The sequence below is a fragment of the Neopsephotus bourkii genome, unplaced genomic scaffold (assembly GCF_033783945.1).
Source record: "Neopsephotus bourkii isolate Nb327-2 ecotype Australia unplaced genomic scaffold, CSIRO-AGI_Nbou_v1 NB_1622, whole genome shotgun sequence".
Taxonomy (NCBI): Eukaryota; Metazoa; Chordata; class Aves; order Psittaciformes; family Psittacidae; genus Neopsephotus; species Neopsephotus bourkii.
The window spans coordinates 804,533-826,732 of record NW_026902097.1 but is presented as its reverse complement, the minus strand read 5'-3'; the positions used below and the strand labels follow the sequence as shown (position 1 = coordinate 826,732).

Below are 22,200 nucleotides of genomic sequence, written 5' to 3'. Positions count from 1 at the left end.
ATGGGAAATGGCAGAGGAGAAATTGCTAGAGAGAGGAAAGCAGACACAAAAACTCACATGAGGACATTTCACAAACACCTGACATACAGAACCAAGGGAATAACAGACACGTTAGACATCTATGTCTGAGATTTAGAACTTTGAACACTGTGTTCAACCCCCATCTAATTATGAATGCCCAGTAAAGTTTTTTAGATCCCTAAATGCAAAGAATACAGAAGAGTTACAAATCTGCTTCAAGCAAAAACTTCAAAAGCCTCCTAACCTAAGTTTGAGTGAGTCTCAGCTTTCCAGCTCCATCCCATCACTCGGACAGGCTGGCACTGGTGACAGCAGCTCAGTGAGCAAAACCAAATTTGGAGTTCAGCCTTCAGGTCATTTTATCCCAGAGAGAGTAAAACTTGTTTCTTGCCCATCACCTCCAGACTTGTCCCTGGTTTTGCATACTGATACCTGCTTATATTTTCTGTGGAGTTTCCTCCATTCTGCACAAGTGTATTTACATATACATGCAGTACAGGATGATTTTTTAACTTCTGTGGCTAATGCCCCTGCTTAGGAAAAGGAAGGTGCTGTGGGTGCCACCTCCCAAGCCAATGGCCAATGGCACATCAGCAGCGGAGAAGAACCTGACAACGTGCCCTCTGCATCCCTTTCCAAAGAAACATCTCAGAGGAATGTGACCAGCAGAATGAGGTCTTCTTTCACCCCACCTCACTCTTGTTGCCCTGGGTGCCAACACAGTTTATGTCCCCCCATGAAGCCTTCCAGAAGGTGACATGACACGGTGAAAGTGTCTGATGGCCTGAGACTGCATTTGCACTCTGTGCACGCCTATTAACAGACATGCAAAAACGAGTTGTAGACAGGCAGTTGGCTTAGGTAAAGGGGTAAATTGCAGAATTATAATCCCCACTGGGAGTGCTCACAAGCAATGGAGTTCTCCTTGAAGTCAGATAGTGCTTGTTTGTGGTGTCCTTTAATGGTGTAGAACAGTGTCTTTTCATAGCTGATATGTGCCTTCAGAGTGCTTGTATGCAGAGCCTGGCCAGGAGTGGGTTACCTGAGACAGAGCAGTGAGATGGGTAGGGCAGCAGGAAGCCTAACAAGCCTCATGTGGAGAGGAGGAAATAAAAGCAAAGGTGGGAGAGCAGCACTGTGGGGTGCTGCAGTGGGTGCAGTGAGTAAAGGAGCTATGTTAGTACTTGGCTTGTCCTGGAGCTCATCAAAAAGGTGAGGGAAAGATACTATGAGAAGCAGTGATAGCTGTGTTAATCCAGCTCTCATTGACAATTATTACAGCTGAGGGAATCTTTGTGGATTGGGAGTTATGGTGTTTGCAGCTGGGCTCTTCCAAGTGCTTCTCTTTGTCTTTCTCCCAAGTGAGACAGGGTGCTCTGTCTCCTCTCTGCCTGTCTAGCTGTATTTGGCTGTGGGGATGAGGAAGGACCTGAATATTGCTGAAAACTGGAGCTGCTGTCATAGCCTTTAAGGCACAGGAACTGAACTCACAGGGAATGAAATCGTGTGGAGTGATGCTGGCAGTCATCACAGGGAGACTGCTCTCCATATCCTGGACACTGCAAAGGGTGAGAAGCCCTGTCCTTTAAGGAGCTTCATGGGTGCTCTTGGACCTGTATGTATACCCAGAAGATAGTCCAACTGGCTCTGAAACACCCCAGAGTCTTCTCCTAATCCTTCAAGTTTCAATTATGACCAGCAACTGGGGGATGCTTGAAGTTACTGAGTTTTTTCTTTGCTCTAAGAAGGGCTCAGTGTTCCCTTCCTGTTCAGCCAGGGATGCTGCCTCTGTGTTTGAGGTCCCTACTTCATGTTGGTCTACTTTAAACTAGCAACTTATGCAGCTTCCACTGCATTCACAAAGGCATTTTGGCAACTCTTTGTTGCTGAGGAATGTCCTTTATTTCTTACAGCCTTTGAAGGGATGGTGCCAGTTCTCCATCACTGGTTGGGAGTTCTACGGTGCGAAACTTCAAAAGCAGGTTGAGCACCAGCACAGAGAGCAGATTGCAGCCTGGTGACAGCTCTGACTCTGCATATGCTGCATCCTACCCAGGGAACCTGGCTACGGAGAGTTACAGATGGCAGAAACAGAAACTGCGTTCTCCTCTTTGAACTCTGCTGTCTTAAAGCAGCTGTTGAAATCTGCTGTCTCTCTTCAATGTCTGAGTGTCCTAATGAGGAATAAACAAAAGCATTGAAGGGAAAAAGGAGAGAAACTCCCTGCCTGCCACAGATCTGTTGGGGTAATTGGAGGCTCTGCAGGTACTGGGAGTTATAATCTCTCCAGGTCTGTGGCTTCATTGCCTGGCTGCAGAGAGCATGGTCTAGACAGCAGGTGGAGGGATTGGTAACACTGAGATGCTGGAGCAGCTCTGGGTGTCTGACACTGAAGAGCCAGATGCATTCTTGTGTCTTCTGATGATCAAGTATCAGTTCTTGTGACTTTCAATCTCAGTTTCAAGGTAGGAAGATTGCCATTGTAACCACCAGGATTTTTTTGGTCCTAAAATGAGCTCTGCTCTTTTTCCCTACTCTCTTTCCAGAAACATCTTGAGCAGGAAGCCAATTTCACACTTATTCCCTTCTTCTTTTTAATGTTGAGCTAATTGGAGCTGTGTGTCTGGAACTGCCTGGTCCCTGGAGCATACCCATGATGCTTGTCCCACCGTGGGAGGAACTCAGCTGGAGCCCTGCACACCATCTGGGAGAAGAGGAAGCCTCAGAGCTGTCAGAAGGTTTAATGGACTTAAGACAGGTACTGAAGTTTTCCACATTGCTATAAGAACCTCTCATGGTTGTATCTAAACTCTAGGAATTATTAGAAGTCCTGTATCCTTTATGCATAGGTTGGTCAAGCCAAGGGCCACAGAAAGCAGCTCTGTTCTGGCATGTGGTGTCATGCAGCCCTAATGTGAAATTAATCCCAGCTTGTTACTGTCTTCTGTATCTTGTTCTACACCTTTTGTGGTACCTACTGGTGAGATCCTGTGCTATTGTAGAACACCCCTTTGAGTGAGATCAACCATCACCAAAAGACAGCCAGTGTTCCCTCTGCATGTTATCTGCAGCATCCTGCAGCCAGGAGCCCAGCCTAAACGTCCTGGGGTGAAACATCCCCCTTCAGCTGAGGTTTCTGCCTCTGCTACACAAATCTTAAACTATACATCAAATTATCCTTTCAATTGGGTTACAATAAATACAGAACAGACACACACAGAGAGCTGCAGTAATAAAAGAAAGGACTTACAGAGCATGTTCATGGTTAGACAGGAGCTGGTCTACTGCAGAAGAGCAGGAGGAGCTTGGAGACAGAGGAACAGCCACTTTTAGTGCAGAGAAGAGGAAAGACAGTGAGGTAGTAAGGAGAGAAAGTAAAAAACACAGATAATTAATAGGAAAATGATTTCCAGCTAGCCCAACATTAAACACCAAGAAGCTATATTCCGATAGTGTCAAAGTTAGAGCTACATCCCCAAGACTCTCACTAAATCAGGGACACTGATTTTTATGCTAGTGGTAGCAATTGGGTTAGAACTGCGTGAGCCACCAGATAGGGTCCTCCTTTATGAAACACTTTGGGAATCCTTCAGCTTTTCAAGAATGTCCTTTTCCTGTCTCACAGATAGGATTTTAGACAGGAATTCTCTGCTGAGCACACTTTCTAAAAGCTCTCCAGTATTGCTCTAGGGAGGGATTTGATAGCTACATGTTGTCTTGCTCCTGTTAATTTCATGAGTACCACCCAGACCACTTGGTCTGTTTAAGGAGCCTCTTTTGAGGAAGCCACCTGTACCTCTTCAACAGTAGTCTAGGGAGTAGTAACTACGTTACTTAATTTCTACCCCTGATAACTGACATGTTCACTGCTAAGAAATATGATTCATGGAGGCAGTGTGGACCTGCCAGAGATCCCTGGCTGGTGATCCTTGAACCTTTTGACTGCTCCAGTATGCTGGAAATGTCTGTCTGCTTTTTCAAGTCTGGATGGGGGAGTAATAGTCGAGCTCCCTGATTGTGTTAGACTGCAGTGCAGGAATACAGCAGTTACTGTTTAATTTTAGTAAAGGTATAACTGTACCTGGCTGCTAGCCAGCACCTGGTGCCAGCTTTAAAAATACACTGCTGTGGGCTGTGAACAAGGTACTGCTGGTCTCTCACCAGCCCTCTGGAGTGTAATGGAGAATTACCAGTGCCTCTGCATGCACTCAACAGCTCAATCTCCTGTCCTAGTCTGCACTTGTCTCCTGACTGGCTGACACGAGCCTGATAAAGTGCAAATGGAGAAGAAAAATTCTTTTATAAACAGCGTCAGTTCAATGCAGAGAAGTTGAGAGCTGCTTACTCCTTTCTATAAACAGGGATTACCTTGGGTTTCAGAGGGGTTTTTCCCCCATTGGCACAGAGCCTGGAGATTTACAGGTACGTATTGGTCCCTGCTGTAGACCGTGAAGTCACTGTTCTCTTCACCTGGGCTACCCCAGGGTTGAAAAGCACCCTACTGTCTGTGTATAGCACAGGACCTTGCTAAATGTCTCAACCAGTTGTATCCTTGGGGGTATCTTTCATTTCTTAAGATACAAGTAAAATAAAAGTCATGTTGTAATTGATAATTTTCTCTAATAAATAACTGCCCTCACTGTTAGAAATGTGTGCCTTATTTTCAATGCAAATGTTCCAGGTTTAGCTTTCAGCCACTAGATCCTCTTTTCAGTGCCTTTTATACTAAAGGTCGTCCTTTGGAAGCTTTGATTAAAGACTGGCTTCCCCTTTGGGCACCAAATAAGAAATCATCTGTGAATTTCTCACTATAAGGCAGGCTTTCAAATAATATTTCAGTTACTTTGTGTTTTGTTCCCCCTGAGGTCACTTCTTTATTTCTACCTTATGTTCCTTTTATTTCTTCATTCATGGACAGGAGAGAACCTTTTGCCCTCCTGACCCATGGGGGTGCTGAGCTGCTGGATTTGTATTCATCTGCCTGTCCTTGCTTACTTACAAGCCTCATCCTCTGTGGACCTGTCCCTTCTCCCGATAGACCCCCCCCCCACTTACAAACAACTCATAGGGATCAGAAAAGGGGACTCTGATCCCTTAACACCTGGCCAAAAAGGGAGTTTTGGGGAATTAAGAGGAGAAGGTAGCTGAAATCTAGCTGCAGTAGTGAAGGCTACCTATGTTTGCCTTTCCAGCCTTAGGTATCATCTCCCCTCATATATCCAGGTCATTACAGGTACATTTCTAAGAACCTGAGCAGAAAGTCATGAGGTGAGAAGATGGTAATTTTATCCCATACTTATATTTTCACTTAAAGGCATACATGCATTTTGCAGATCACAAGGATCTAATTGCCTCCAAAACGCTCAGCACCCAGGTCTGTATTGGAAGCTAAAGGGAGAAGCACTGCTGAAGATCAAAGCACTTTTGTTGAGTCTGGGGTACTCTGAAATATTTGCTTGTAAATCTGTGTATGTGTGTGTGCACCCACTGACTTCAACCATGCTGTGTTCTTCTGGGGCTGTCCTACCTCATGCACAGCAGCCCATACTGCTCAACCCTTAATTAAGCTGACCATAAGAAGCCCAAGGTAAGCATACACAATTTTACTGTCAAATTTTCCAAGGCAAACCCATGTGAACCCATGCATAGGGGAAGAGAGATTTCTGAGGAAATTAATTTAGCCTAGGGCTTACTTTAAAGGATTTTTATGGGTTTGTTTCAATATTTATTAAGGACAAAGATTCTTTCAAAAACAGAGAAAGAAATGGTGTGTAACTGAAGTGCATAATTCCCTAAGTTTTGAGCTGTTGTTTCTATGGACTCTTGCATCCTGTTTACTTCGCTCCCATATGATCACAGATGTTGAACGAGGCTCTGCATAACAAGGGAGTGCCAGGGATGCTGAGGTGCTGCAGAAGGTGCATCTCCTTGCTGGGGAAGTGGATGTGATGCTCCTGCTGGGATGAAGATGTGCAAATGTTCCCATCTTCTGTGCTGACAGTGCTGCCATTGCCAGGTGCTGTGCTGTGGATGGTATGAAACTGAGCTCTTTGAAGATCTCTCAGTAACACTCCTTGAAGTGTCTTTCCTAATTGCTTTCTTGCCTCTGAAATAGTTGCTTTGTTCAGTTTTTGTCTCAAATATTGTATCAAAGTGTTATAAAGTGCTTTTATTTCTAATAAATGCTAACTGTAGTGCTATGAAACTTGTCAAAAAAGCACCATGGGGCATGAATCACACTGAATATATTACATGTGCCTTCAATACATTAATGTAAACCCTTACTGGTTTTTTGCACTAGCAGGCTGATGACAGATTAATGAATGATAAAATTATTCATACATAACATTAACATAAGATACAACTGGCTTCTTGGTTTGTCTTTTCTTCGGTACAGGTACTCGAGTTTGCCTGTTTGACTATGTTTCATGTAGCAAATGCTGCATTCCAGTCCTTCCAAAGTGACAAATTCATGCTGTGTTTCCTTCACTTCTTAAAAAAACCCAAAGCATATTACCAGGGTTTGCACTTAAAACAGCTGTTACATGTCTTTCCAGAGGTGGCTTCGATTCAGGGGTAGGAAAAGCACTGCCAAGACTCAGACCTTTGGAGACTTTGAGGCTAAAGGAATTTCAATACTTTATTTTGAGAGAGGAAAAGACTTCAGTGCAGGATAGTGCTCCCATGAGGATGTCACATTATATGATGTGTGACATAACACAAAGGCAAAGCACAAAAATGGAATAAAAATATGATGGGATGTGAGGAGATGTGAATTAACTTTGTGCCTTTTTCCATTCATACAAATAGATGTGCATGAAATAAGCTAAATCTAGTCTGACATTATATATGCGTTGGATGAGCTGGAAGGCAGTCCAGAAAGAGTTATCCTGTACAGTGGTGTTTCCCAAGCCTTCTTCCAGGGCAAAATGTAAGCTGTAAGCTGATGCCCTTGCAAATGCCATACTAATGCTTGGCTGATACTATGGACTGCCTCAGTACCTGCCTGTTTACAGGTATAGGCAAGCTAATGCTCGGTTAGTGACTGTGATGGGTCAGTGGTCCTTTGCAATACTGAATTCTCCTGGGATTGAATGAACTCACTAACAATGCCTTTTACTAGCTTCAAAAGAATCAACAACCGACCTGAAAGAGCATCTTTCTGAACTAGAACAAAGTTAAGGATCTTGAAAGCAAACACATCCAGCTGCACTTCGATTCATAGCAGACATAGCAGCATTTGCAGGTGCTTCAGCTGCCGTTATAAGCCTCAATGTGCATTCCCACAGCACTGGTGTGTCTGATGTTGTTACTTAAGGAGGCTGCTGCAGGCAGTGATGGCTGCTGCAAAAGCATCTAACAAGTATTGGCTTATATCTGACATTCTTCTCAGGTAATAGATAGTGCTTTATAGATGAAACTAAATGCTCTTTAGTACTGTGTGTCTCTTTAGTTACTGAAGTACTGTGCTGTGTTTGATGGGCTTATGGAATAGCACAAATCAACAGTTTAATTAACATCCCTTCTGTAAGTCTGCAAGAACATCTCTTCAAAGACTGTTAGCCACAGTGACACTTAACAAGTGTCAGTCAGAATCAACAAGCATCCTTGAGGGACATGGCTGACTTTGAAACTATTGGCTCAGTCACTGCCAAGAAAGGTTTAACAAAGCAAGATGGTTATTTTGATTTGTGTGCCGGAAAACAGCATCAAAGAAAAGGAAGAAAGCAGGGTGGACCCCAGCAGCGTTCTGCCTTTGCAGCACAGTACAGTTCAAGCAGCTCAGCTACATCCTAAGGATTACTCTGTTGTGCAAAACTCATTTCAAAACCCGTGCCTGTGCCGTGTCTGTGTTTTCTGGAATTAAAGTCCAGCTGAGGACTCTGTGGTAGGAGTGCCCTGACTCTGGTATATGTGGAAGCGCACTAAACTAAACTGAGCTGCTGCTAGAGCTAACACATCTTCCTCCCATGGTGAAAGAAAAAGAGGAAAAATGCCAGTGAATCTATCTACGAGTTAACTCTTCAGTCTAACAGGATAAACTTAAATTCCGCAGGAAGAAGTGAAAACTGTTGGACCATTCTCAAAAATCCTCATGTTTTCTGCAGTGAAAGTATGAGACTGAGCAATTTCAGCCAGCTCTGCATCCAACTGTGCCTGAGCCATTTCTTCTCTAGGGTCAGAATGCCTCTGTACTTGGAGTTAATTTATAAACATTTTACATAAAAAATGCTGAAGTTCAGTTTGAGCCAAGTTTATGACATATGGGGAGGAAGGAGCCTGCCTCTTTCTGACCAGATGTTTACACATTATCGTTCCCTCCGAACGATCTCTCAGAACAAAAATGCATGTTTCTTGACAGAGTGTGACAGCCGAGTCCCACTGTGGATTTATCAGTTGCCATTGACATCACGGATAGCAGCAGAGGCCTCTTAAGCTTCCAGAAGATGATATTTCCTCTAATCTAAACAAATCAGTCCACCCTTAAACTTCTTTGCTGGTGGTCTGGAGCCTTGCAGCAGATTCCTGCCAGGGCACAGTTACAACCTCCCAACATTGCTCAGGAAAACTCTGAGCTTTTAATGTAAAGCAGCAGCTCATAATACCCTTCAAATACTCTACACTTGGATCTCTTATACTGGTAGCAATAGGAACATGTGTTCCTGCTCACCTGTTGCCTCTGGTCTGTAAGAAGTTAAATCCTTACATAATAGTAGACACTACTAGAAAAGCTCATTCTAGCTGCACAGACATTACTGCCAGTCTTTCCTTATTCTGGTATCTCAGAGTACAGTTGATTACACTTGATGTGGAGTGTGCTAGTAACATTCTCTGTGCTTCAGTGACCTCTTGTGAAGTTCACAGGCTACAGATTTGAGGTTATGATTGTAGAATCATAGAATCATTCAGGTTGGAAAACACCTTTAAGATCACAGAGTCCTGCTGTTAACCCAGCACTGCCAAGTCCACCACTAAACTACTTCCTTAAGTGCCATATCTACACGTCTTTTAAATACCTCCAGGGTTGGTGACTCCACCAATTCCCTGGGCAGCCTGGTGCAGTGCTTGACAACCCTTTTGGTGAAGAAGTATCTCCTAATACCCAATCTAAACCTCCTATGGCACAACTTGAGTCTATTCCCTCTTGTCCTATTGCTTTTTACTAGAGAGGAGACTGGCCCCTACCTCATTACAATCTCTGTTCAGTTAGAGAGCTATAAAGCCTCCCCGAGCCTCCTTTTCTCCAGGCTAAGCACCCCCCGGTTCCCTCAGCTGCTCCTCATCAGACTTGTGCTCCAGACCCTTCACCAGCTTTGTTGGCCTTCTCTGGACATGCTCCAGCACCTCAATGTCTTTCTTGTAGTCAGAGGCCCAAATTGAACCCAGTATTCAAGGTACAGCCTCACCAGTGCTGAGTACAAGGGGATAACTTCTCTTGTCCTGCTGGCCACAGGTTCAATCCAAATATGGATTTGTAAAATAGAGGGTGGTTAACTTGCTTTTTATTAACTGCTTATACAGACTTTGTGTTTAAGATGCCATGAATGTAGACATCAAGAGACAGGAATTTTTAGTAAATTAGTTAACTGGAGGTAGCAGGAGAAATTAAAGAAATACATATTTTTAGAGAAGGAACAGAAAAAAACACCTAATAGCGAGAGCTATTAGAAATCAAGGAAATGATCCCTACAGAGGGTGAAGAATATGCTTTGTCTCTGGAAATTTGAAAACAGACTTGGAACTTTGACATGTGTCATTCACATGTTCCCCCAGCCAGGAGTTACTAATCTTGCACGTTAAAATATGACTACTCTTCTGATTACAATGCCTGCAAAATACAAAGGCTCATAGTGAAACAGTATTTGGATTTCAGATGGCTTGACATCAGTAGTAAGAAAATACATCCACATTCATCCCTATCATGTAAGAAAAAGACTTCAGATACTAAGGAGTTTGTACATCTCAAAGGAGAGAACTACACTTACTTTGTCACTGGTAAAAGAAAAACATGTATGGCTCAATGAGCTCTTTAAGCAAGAGAAATGATGTAATTTAATCAGGATTAAATGAAGGCATAGGGTCAAAGGGAGAATCCAGAACAATCATCCATTGATAGGATTGTGATCAATGAAGGAAGCATATTCCAGGTATAACATGGCAACAAGACCAAAGAGGATTTCCAAAAATGCCTCCTAAATGTGGCTACCTGAACTTTAAACATGCTGTCATCTATGGTAGATGATAGTAACACTCAAGCAGCCTGAGACAGAAACAGAAGAGAAAGAGCAATGCAGAGCTAAGGACTGGAAATCATCATCTAATGCAGAAATAGTCTTACTCAGCTGTATGCAATGGTTGATGTAGTATTTGCAAGACATTATGTACTCCCAAAAGCATAAATAAATACTGCCTCTTTACTGGTGGCAAAGCCAAGCCAAAACCACATCTGTATCAATTCACAGGTCAGGTCATCCATTCAAGATGCAAATGCATACAGAGCAGCAGATGTTAGCAACTATGATCTTTGCTGTGACAAAGAAATAAACCCAAAAGCCTCAAAATGGCGAATTTACTGTTCTGAAATGTTCAGTTTAAGATGCAAAAATGCTTCCAGCTGACTAAGAACTGAAATCACAGGTGGATGAGCACTGTAGAGAAGCTCACAGCAGGCTTAGCAGGTACCTGAACTTGATGAAGCATGTGAACCAGGCAGGTTGGCACCAGCAGCCACCCAGAAGCTGGAAATACAGGCAACAGTTAAGGATGCAAAAAGTTGCAGAATAGTAAAAGGCAATCTAATAACAGTAGATACACTGAAAGTGCTTGACACCTTCCTTGAGATACCAAAGAGTTGTCCAAAATGTCTTGTGAATAACAGAGCTCTTCTCTCCCACAGATCTGTCAAAAGCTTTAGAAGCAAATTTAACTACACCAACAGGGAAGATTTCTACCGTGTGAGTTTACAGAGCAACAGGGGGTTCATATAATGCTTACATAAATTCTCCTACAGCAATCAGAAAGTAAGAAGGTTACTGAAAAATTAAAAAGAAAAAAGCAGTTAACCTAAAATTAAAATGCACTTAAACAATTAGCCCTGAATTTGAGAGATGTCTGCTGCCACAAGGAACAATAGACTAGAACAATAATTGCTTAGGTTTATATAGCATTTCCAGCCCTAAGGCATGTGGAGCTCTTTGCAAATGCTGATACACATTGCCTAAAAAGACCGTGACTTTTTAACACACTAATCCCTGGTGAGGAGGGAAAGGTCTTGGTGGGGAGCTGCGCAGTTGAAACAGAAGGGAAGTAGCTGGAGAGTAAATTGCTGTCTATAATAGAATTTATTCAGGTACCAAAATTAGTTTTAAATCCTGGCTGGCCCTATGGAATGAATGGAGAGTGTCCCAAAAGGCTTGGAATCAAATTCAGTATGTCAACATGCATTATGAAGGTTGCATTTATTTACCTAAATGTAATTGATTAACTTGCATTCAATTATTTAAGTGATATGTTTTCAATAGGTCTGGGCTCTGCCATGTGGCAGGAGGAGATGTCAAGCAGTCCAGCTGCAGGGAGCAGTGCCATGGCCAGCAGGGCTCCTCTCTGGGCATTGGATCCCAGCCCCTGGTGCAACAGTGAACGGAGTTCTAACTACAGCTGAGAGGCAGATAACCTATACACTTCATCCATCCCACTGCACCAGTCCCAGCACCAGCTGTTCAGCCTGTCCTGTATTCCCAGCACAGGACAATGCTATTGAGAATCTCAACTAAATACCATTACATCAGAACAAATTCATTTTTCAGCAGAAGCTTTCTACTTTAGGTGCATAAACCTGAATAAATATCCATCATTGTTTTGCTGATTCAGGAAGCACAGCTGGGATTGAATTAGGCAGCCCAATAATGGTGCTTTGTATCAGTAAAGACTCAAGAAAAAATCAGGTTAGAACTTTCCCCAGTAGTTAATGTCCTGCTTTTTCATCAAGGCCTCCAAACCAATTAAAATTACCATTCAAATCACTTTGTACAGAACAGGAGCTGCTGGCTTTTACTGTCAGGAGACCTAGAAGGATGAGAAAGTAAATGTGTGGAAATCTAGACCACCTTTACTGAATGAGTCCCACGAGACAGATGACTTTGCTGGTTTTGTCATGCACTCCTTTCCTGTTCCCCTGCAACATCTTTTGCAGGAGAGAGGAAAGGAAACTTTGAGGAAAGCTGTAGATGCTGAACAGGAGGGAAGCAGATGGGAGAATGCAGTAGGTGCTGAGGCTTTGCAGCAAGGGATGAATTCTTCAAGCCCTTGGGAGAGCACAGTCAGAGCTCTCCAGGGCTCCACGTGGAAACTGTTCCCATTCCAGGCTAACGACTGCAAAATGCTGGGGACACACTGTTCATTATGCATAAACTGAGAGAAATAAGAACCAGTCATGCATGTCAAAGACCAGAGAGGTTTAATTGGAAAAGACAACAATTAATGTAATTACTTAAAGTTTCCATTTGAATCAGAGAGACAGTGAAGTGAAACCCAACAATAATTGCACAGAGAGGAAATGTTGATCTGCAGCAGGATTCACAGTCCCTGTGGCTTCTTCCCTTATTCTGCTTTTCCTATGGGCACCCTCCCTTCCAGCACCATCCTCCGACAGCACTCCAACTGTCAGCTGGATCACCAAACTTCTGTCAACAAGATTAGTTCCCATTTTTCATAAACAATGAACAGATTAAGAGAGGCTTTGCAGAGAATAGCAGGGCTGAGCCAGGGGTTGGTTATGTAGGTTTTGATGGTGATATATACAAAGAGTGAGCAGGATGCAGGGTAGCAAGGACAGGCAGGCAGCTCCTGGGGTTATTGAACTGAGCCCAGCTTCACTGGATGGCCCACAGAGTACAAAATCCTCACTCTTTCCTGCAGAAGTTGTCCCAGTGAATCTCAGACCAGAAAGCAAGCCTTAAGTGAGTTCCTGCCCCACCAGAATACAACAGTCACCTTCGTTACCCAAAGCACTAGTTATGCAATTAAAAACAGGTAGAAGTGAGTTAATATTTCAGTCACTTCCAAGCTCAAGGTGCCCTTCAGTGCCTTGGCTTCCCTAACAAAAACAAACTGATGTAGAAGAGTTCTGATCTTGAGTCTTGTATTAGACCAGATAACAAAAAGGGGTTTATCTTAGCTCTAATCTCTTTTTCCAATATAGAGACATATTGAAAGAGATTACCTTGCTAAAAGTGAAGGAAACTGTGGTATTTTAAAACCCTAATCCTTTCTTTCCCCTGTAGAAAATAAGATAAATATCTTGATTTCACTCAGTACAATTACAAGAAGCTTTTCTCTTATCAAAAGCTCTCAACTTCCTCTGGCAAGGTATTTTTTGAGCCGTGTACCAGTCTTCAGCAGTGCCCTGATTAATGGCAAACCAGGTGGGTTTTGGATGAAGGAGGGTACCAGGTTCCTCCAACACGGTGTAGCGCAGATGCTAGCATCAAGGGCAGGAATCCCTGTAGGAGCTGGTTTGTATTGGGACAGGCAGTTTGCTTTGGTGGCAGATGTTGCAGGGCTTGGCTGGTGTGTGGGACTGGTGTGGAGTCAGTGAGGACCAGGGAAGGATGTGCTCACACGCTGTCCGCACAGCACGAGATGCCATCAGTGCTCCGTTGTCCCAGGGATGCTGAGCAAGAGAGGGGAGCCAGGGTCACCCCATGCCCTTTCCCCAGACTTTAACCTTTTTGCAGAAGAATTTTGAAGTATCAGAAGGAAAAAAGGAAAAAAAAAAGTTTTAAAACTGTTCATCTTTTAAATATAGCAGTGATCCCTGGGAAAGAAAAAGCGGGGAAGGAGTGGGAGGAGGAACCTTACCCCAGACTTCACAGATGACAGCTGAGAGAAAAGAAATTAGTGTCTCGACTTCTTACCCTGGGGATAACCCAACCTCAATGAAAAGCTGATTGCATTTACAAATACAAAGAAAGGTTTCAGCAATAACTTTAGAAAACACCCACAATACAAAATCAGTCCACCCCCACGCAAGCTGGCGGTGCGCCGCATGCGGCGTTCAGTAAGCACAGACACGTTTTGCCTTCCCAAAACCACGACAGGGGTAGAGCATGGGCTGTATCTCCAGCAGTGAGTGCAGCTTAAAGAGGTTCCCAACTACCGTATCTTGCCATAAGCTCCCACCCACACACAACTTTTCTGCCTTCAATTAATGGTGTAAATCCTGCTCTTTATTTTCCAGACTTTGCTGGAGTTTCCTTTCCTCTTTTGCAGCCCTTGGCCATGGGGATACTTTTCTCTAATGTCTGGATTTGAAATGATGTGGGAAGTGGCTGGTACCTGTGATCAGGCAGGTGCTGCCTGCCTGGTAGTGGTTGTGTAGCAGGAGCCCAAAGGCAACTCTGTGCCAAACAGGCAGGAAGCTCCCACTCCCTTCCCTTGGGGTGACATTACAGGACTACAGAAAAAGCTTGGAGATGTTTCTGTGTTACTGTTAAATAAAAGGGGGCCAAAACTCCCCCAGCACTGGCTTTGCTCATGGCAGCTTTGAGCGTGCCTGCCTTTTTTACTACCTGAAGCAAACAGCCATGCTGTAGCACTGGCCTTGGCTCTCCACCTTCTTTTCCCAGTTTTCCTTTTTAACCTTTGCACTTCAACAGTGAGAAGAAAGCTGCTGGAAGAGAGCTAAGAAGGATGAGTGGTTCATGACTTGGCAACGGGAGCATCAGTGGACAGTGGGCACAGGCAGTTGTTATAGGGGAGCAAACAGCAGGCCAGTGCTGGGACTAGAAGGGAAGAAACCTTTACTGCAGCTTCCCATCAGCCCAGCCATGGCTGTGGCTGCTTTTCCATCCACACATCTCCATGCGCACTGCTATGCTGGAAGTAACATCCTGACCATTGCAAATGCTTTTGCCCAGGGTGGATTCAGGCTCCTTGGCAGCACATCAGCTGCCTGGAGGAGCTCTGGGTGCCACCAGCTGCTGCAGGGCCCTGTGCTGTCACCTCCTTGAAGAAGTCAGGAGATACAGAAATACACACATCTTTCTTCAGATGAGGGAGAGGGGGAAGAAAGGATGAGACAGCTGTGCACACGATGATGTTCCATCGTTTGGTTTGTAGGTTGTTTGATGCTGCACAGAGCAACACACATCCAAGCACTTGGCTATGTGTGAAGCTATTTTTATGGTGATAACTTCTACTGTTGTGGAACATCTAGATTCCCAGACCCAAGGGAATCTTCCATGCTGCAGAGCAGATTGTATAATCTCAGCCTGCACTTCCTGACTCAGCCGATATCTCCTGTTCGAGCCTGATATTTATAGCACTCTGTGCCCTGCTCATGAACCTTCACAACTCCTAGTCACAGTATTTGTGACTGTTACACTAGAAGGCTGTTACTGTGGAGAAGACTGATGCCAAGTTGTAAAATCATGCAGGGGAAGTTGGAACATAAGTTTGATTGTAAATATTGGCAAAGCTTCATAAAAAATTACAAGAAAGCTCCTTCAAGAAGCAACAAAACTCTTTTTCTTCAGTTGTTATTGGGTCTAATGATCTCCTATATTTTTATAGAATGATGAAATTTAAGTGAAACCCAAATTATCTCTTGACTAAGATTAACAACATCAGCAAAGGAAAAGACTTAATAAGTGCTATACTCTAATTCACCAGTCTGAGTCTTTTCCTTGGTACAAGATTGTCTCCCTGTACTATTTTGAACTACTTTGTCCAGCCTAGCTTTAAATGGCAGAATGAGATGAGATGTCTGTATGCACTGTACATGCCATCACATACCCACTCTGAAGGAGAAACTGGGAAATAAGAGCAAAGGAGCAAAAGAAATGTATTTAGAGAAGTAACGGGGGTTATTTCAGCGTCACTGAAATTGTGCAGCAACCAGAGCAATGCTGAACTTACTCCCTGTTGTGTGCCCTCAGTGCTAGTACAACAAAGCAATGGATTGAAAGTAAAGGGGCTGAGGACATATCCATCCTGGAGACGATGTCATTCAACCAGCAGAGACTCCTGTCATCACCCAGTACGTCCTGAACGAACAGGCTGCGGGTCTTCCCTGAACTCATTCTTGTGTTCAGTACCTGTTCTTGAACTAGAGAGGTTATTACAAAGAAATACGATCTTAACTCTTAAATTTCTAGTGGTAGAAAACTGCATGAGAATCAGTGGTTGTGGCTTATGATATATGTTTTTAAAACTTAATACTCTCTGTCTGATGCAAGTCTTTCCCTTGCTACACATCTGTGCATTAGACTCATGTAGCACAAGCAGCACTGGTCTCTCTACTTTTCTAGTAGACGATAAATAGTTCGTCTGCCAGGACTATATTGCTACAGCCTGTTTGAAACCTTTAACCACATGTCACTGTTTCCAGCATCCTCGTGAGCACAGTACCCCTCTGCCAGCCCTGCCTGGGCTGGGTATGCAGGCAGCATTGGTTCCATGTCTGTGGAACAGCCCCCTTCACCTTTCAGGCTCAGTAGCAAGTGGGAGCTGATATTCAGCACTGAAGCCTGTTTCACACTGGCTGTTCATTGTATTAGCCTGTGGTCTGTGCTCAGTGTGCCAAGAGGCACAGCCATAAAAAGGCACAGCCATAAAGACTATGTTTCTGTAACTGTAGAAACATTTTCCTTGTGCTCAGCTAACCAAGTAATTCAGAGGGCAGAGTAGCCCTGTGCTGCTTGCTTGTATTGCTGTTAGTCTGGTGCTATCTGAATATGTTATCAGCAATTATTTGTTTTTCTCCAGAAAGGAGATTAAAACTAAATTGCTTATGATCAAGACCTGTTCCTGAAGAGTCCCGACTAGAAATACATCCACTAGCAGATGGCAATTTATATGATTTACAAACCAAGGGGGTGATCTAGTTAATACATGCCATGCTGATGTGGGTACCAAGTCAAACACATCATACTTACTGCAAATTGCGACCTCATAAAATAGAATTAGATTGGAGAATTGAGAGCTACTTTTCATAATCTCATGTTTACCAGTGGGACAGACATTAGACTGTCTTCTCAGGTTTTTTATATCACATTCTAGATCAGAATGTCTGGACGCCATCATGTAAGGACAATGTCCTTCCTTTCTATTTATCTGTGGATGTGATTGTCTGCCAAACTTGGATCCTGGGAATATGACAGAAGCACCTCTGGATACCAAGCTGCCGACCCCCAAGGTTACAAATTTGGCTGCACTGCAACCACTGCCAGAGGGGAATGGTAATGTTGGAAGCACAAGAACCCAGTTCATGAGGTCTTTGAGGAAACTCGGGCAACTTCTGTTTCTCTTGATGTTCCCTGATGGATGTAAAATCAGCAGGATGGGGGAGAAAGCTGGACTTTACACAGGCGGTGTGATCAGGTATTGACAAGATCTGAAGCAGTTCAGCTCTCCTGGTTCCCACAAGAGTCAGAATTAAGGCAAAAGCAGGAGTTTATGGGGTCCCAAGGCAGCTTCCTGCTAGCACAGTCATATCATATAATGAGATGATTTTTGTAAATTCATAAAGCTTCAGCTTGTTAAAAATTAGATGTTTTCCTCCACTACTTTTACAAAGAGGCTGTTTCAAGCCATCACTACCATGATGGCTGGCAACTTGTAAAATTCCGTGCTTGCAATTATTCCTGGTCACTTTATATCCATTGTTCTTGTGACAGGATTATTCCTTAGTTTAAATAACTCCTCCTTTCCCAGTCTTTATCCTTTGATGCATTTAAAGGCGAAACAAGACAGCCATGCTTGGGCTGCTGTACAAAGCCATGCAGTGCTGCTTCTGCTGGCATGGGGAATTGAGACTTGAACTGAAACGATCAGAAGGAAAAACACATCTTGAGCAATCTCTGATTGCACTGCCCAGAGGGATCAACCCTGGGGCTGTGCCAAAAGAAGGAAATACTCTTTGCCACCTCTGAAGTCACCCTTTTTAAATGTTTTGATTGATATATTTCACACCTTGGGATGAAGAGATCTCACAAGGCTTCTCTCCTTGGTGTGGCTCTGTACAAGGATAGAGCAGCCTCCAGAATGACCCATAGAGCCACCCATGTGATATCCTTCCAGCAGTGCTCATGCTGCATGAGTACACACTTGGCCATGCCTAATGCTGGCCTTGCATACTTGCAACAGGGAAAGAGTGAAAGACTGGTCAAAAGGGCTGCCTGAGAGCACCCAAGGATGTCAGCATTGCTTACCCAGGCACCCACAGCTGATGATAAATGACACTACTGCAAATAAAGTGAAGTCCACCAAGATTTATGTCTATTGCACAAAAAAAATCATTAGCTTTTCTTGTGCATCTCTTGCTAAGTGCTGAAGGGTCCCTAAGGACAGAGCCCTCCCAGGCACAAAAAAGGACATTCCCTCAGGTGCTCCATGAAGCAATGTGATAATCATAGAATCATAGAATCTTTGGAACAGGCTGCCCAGGGAGGTTGTGGAATCTCCTTCTTTGGAGACATTCAAGACCCGCCTGGACACGTTCCTGTGTAACCTTATCTAGGTGTTCCTGCTCCGGCAGGGGGATTGGACTAGATGATCTTTTGAGGTCCCTTCCAATCTCTAACATACTGTGATACTGTGATAGAATAGTTAGGGTTGGAAAGGACCTGAAGATCATCTAGTTCCAACCCCCAATGCCCCCGCAGGGTACAGTCAGCTGAGAGTGGCTGCCCACAGGCCTGCTAACCAGAGTAACTCAATCACAGGAGCATGGTGGTTTGCAGGCAAACACAATGTTTGCAGCAATCACAGGAGCATGGTGGTTTGCAGGCAAACACAATGTTTGCAGCTATTTGCTAAGATGAAGCAAAATAAATCCCTGCCATCAATGAGAAAGATCAAAATCCCAGGCCAAACATATACAAAGACAGCAGCTGCACCCCAGCAGGATTTCATCAGTTTCTCTGCTGACAAAAATTACTCGTGTCTCTCAACAGAGAGCTTCCACTAAACCCCTGTCAAAACAAAGGACTTGCATAAACCCCCAAAATTTGCAGGGGATGGAGATGGCAGGGGCACGTCATCGTTTCTTGTGTTTCTCAAGCTTTTGCTCAGAAACTTCCTAAAAAGAACTTAGTGAGAATATGCTTTATCAGCACATTCACAACAGGGTGAAGTTCTTGCCTACTGGACCCCTTAATAAGGCAACTGCTGGAGAAATTACAACACGCATCCTCAAGCTTAGCAGCCTGTAATTGCTCCAAGTCTCACAAGCACAGCAAAATATATGCTGCTTACACCAGGCCTCCAAAATGACCTATGGAAATCCAGTGTGAAACAGCAAGCAGTGAGGCAATGAAGGAAAGAGCAGACCAAGTCCAAATGATCTGTCTTGGGGCTAATGAACTTGTAGCAAAGAAGATGGCAACATATGTCAAAGCTCTGATCCATCTTGCAGCATCATTAAAATTCCCAGGCAGTTCCAGCCACATAGGAACAACCTCGTTTTGTTCTACATGACAGTATAGCTTTGGGCAGCAGTATCCTGCCACTGGAATTCTTTTCTAAATGGTACTTTAGTGATAAGAAAAACCACAGAATATCTACGGAGAAATCTGTTCACTTTGTGTAAAGGGGGAAAGATTCGGAAGGGTATTCATGTTGTAGTGAGTGCTGAAACGAAAAATCAATTTCAAATCGAAGACGTGCATCCTTTGTGTTTACTAATTAAGTCACAGTGAAGATTCACTTCCGTATCAATTGCAAATTTGGTCAAACCAAGCTAAAACACCATATTTGTTATTGACGGCTTTTGTTCCCTTCTTGGGCCTGTTTGTGAATTTTGCACACCCAGGTGCCTACTTTCTGCTTGCCTATTTCTCCTTAAAGCAAAGCCGAAAAACATTCAGAAACTCTGAAAGAATCATAAATATTGGATTTTACCCTTTCAGCTAATTTGGTTGAGCCTCCAGGCAGCCTAGTAGAGTGAATGAGCAACATAGACAGCTGGCTTTGGAACTGAGGGCAGTAGGACACCCTGAGTTTGAGCCCAATCCTTCGTCTTTCACCTCTGGGCCAGCTACAGATGAGAGCCTTTTGCAAGTTTATCCAAGAAGAGTTGTGCATTTACTGAAATATCTCATTTTTCTTCACTTTTGATTACTTTTGTTTTAATTAAGCCACAGTGAAGCCCTTCCTTGCCCAGCCTGGCTGGCTGCTGCTGCAGTGTGGAGCTGAATTCCAGGCTCCCACTGCAGCCCTCGCGCACCGTACTCTTTCCAACATCACCAACACAACAGTGTGTAACTCTTCCCTGATAACGCAGCCTGCAAACATCTCCTTTCCAGAAATTAATTCCCTCTGGGTTGCCCAATTATGCATCTCCATGATTTCCATGCACATGTATGAGAGAGAAAGACAGAAAACAGAGCGGAGGCAAATATTTAGCGTCATGCAGCAGCAGATCTGGGCTCAAGATTCTTCTCTGCAGCTACTGAAATGGTTTGTAGGGACTCCAGCAGGGAGGTCTGAGATGTGACTCTGGCTGTGCCTGACCTGTCCACCCATGCCTGCTGTCGCAGTCCCTCCTTCAAAACACCTCTGCTGGTGCCAGCGGCCACCACTCTATCCCATGGGAAAGTGCGGTAACGAAGGTGTGTGTCCCCATCTGAGGCTAAATGCACCTTTGCCAACGAAGCACTCGTGCTGGGAGAGCTTTGCCAACCACCAAGGGACGTCTCTGCTTCAGGACAGCTGGAGGAGAAGCACGCGAGCAGAGGACTGGGAGCCTGCACTGGCCAGGCTGTCAGCTGGGCTGGGCTGGGCAAGACCCTCGGCTGCTGCTGCTGCGGAGCGGTGGGATCTGCTGGGGCTTTCTGAACCTCGGCAGCGAGTCTGTTATTCTGCCTCAGGAAGCTCTGCAGTCTCTGTGGCTGTCTTAGTGCCTAAGGAAGGATAAGAGATAAGAGGAACAGGAGGAGGCAGAACAGGAGGAGTTATTTTACTTGTAAATCCTTGAGAAAGACCTGCTGGTTCCATCAGAAAGCAGCTCTGAGTAACTAACCTCTGTGTTTTCTAAGTCCAGCCACAACTGCAGTCCGTGAAATCACTGATAGGTGCACATCACTTCTTCCTTTGCTCCACAGGAGCTCTGACCTTCTCCTCCCTACAGCCAGCGTGGATTTATTTGTATTCCAATAGATCCATAAGCCATGGAGTTGCTAAACTTCTAAAAACTGGAGACCTGAGTCTCTGTGTTGCCAGTTCCAGCAGCCGCCAGGAAGCACTGGAGCTCGCTGCAGTTTGGGAGATTTACTGGCACAATTACTCATGTAAATCCCTCCTGGGACCAATAAGACTCCCCAGCAGAGCTCTGGTGTCGAGTGCCGGCTGCACGCCGTGGTTTACTGCACACTTCTCCCAGTGTTTTATGCACCTGCAGAGTGCTGACACGAGTGTGGGCTGATTGGCTTATTAATGTAATTCTGTATTTATGAAGACAATGAACTTCCAGCCCCCAACGTGCTTTTTTTTCCACTTTGTTCCTCTTGGCTCTTCTAAAAGGCAGATCAGGATGAGTTTTACTTTGGAGAAGTAAAACTGGCATCAGCTTTGTCTGAGAAGACCCGTCTCTGATGGAAAATGAGTAAATAAACCACTCACTGTATCTTTCCCTGAAAAGACCAATACACTGTACTGTGCTGAACCGTGCACTGCTGAGAGGAAATGGGGAATGCACCAAAGTGAACTCCTAGACTCAAACATTCCAGAGTTTACCGACTCCAATCATTGCTCAAATATATGTTACTCAAATTCATCTTTGCTGTGGCAAAATTCAGAACTTGTTTTTTCCAAGAATTCAAGCAATGCTGATCTGAGTTCCCATCCACCTGTGCAAAATGAGAGTTTAATGATTCATGAAGGCATGAGTTTGTTGTTTTGTGTTGCATAAATATCTCTGTGTGACAAAAGATATGCAAGCAATATGGTTAAAGGGGAAGACAGAACTGTTCAGATGATTATGGCATTTTGTTTTCACTCTCATGGTGCACAGAACAGAACAAAAGTTACAGACATCCAGAAACCCATATCTATTGCAATTAATAATTGTACTAATTTTTGCCATACGGTGAGTGCTCATTGCAAATTCTCCTATCCCCTCAGTATTCAGAATGATTCCCTAGTCCTCTCAATGAATGATATTCCAAACGACAGGTTATT

The 22,200-nt window shown here is 44.0% G+C and overlaps 1 protein-coding gene and 1 long non-coding RNA gene across 4 annotated transcripts in view; one reads left to right on the top strand and one right to left on the bottom strand.

The window, feature by feature from the left end:
* HTR4 (5-hydroxytryptamine receptor 4) overlaps positions 1-22,200 on the bottom strand; it is a 129,316-nt gene that overhangs the window by 26,323 nt on the left and 80,793 nt on the right. The window lies entirely within an intron of this gene.
* On the top strand, positions 1,211-6,006 carry LOC133222808 (uncharacterized). The gene is made up of 3 exons (XR_009728374.1): positions 1,211-1,233; positions 1,935-2,779; positions 5,881-6,006. It is a non-coding gene; the product is annotated as an uncharacterized LOC133222808 (long non-coding RNA).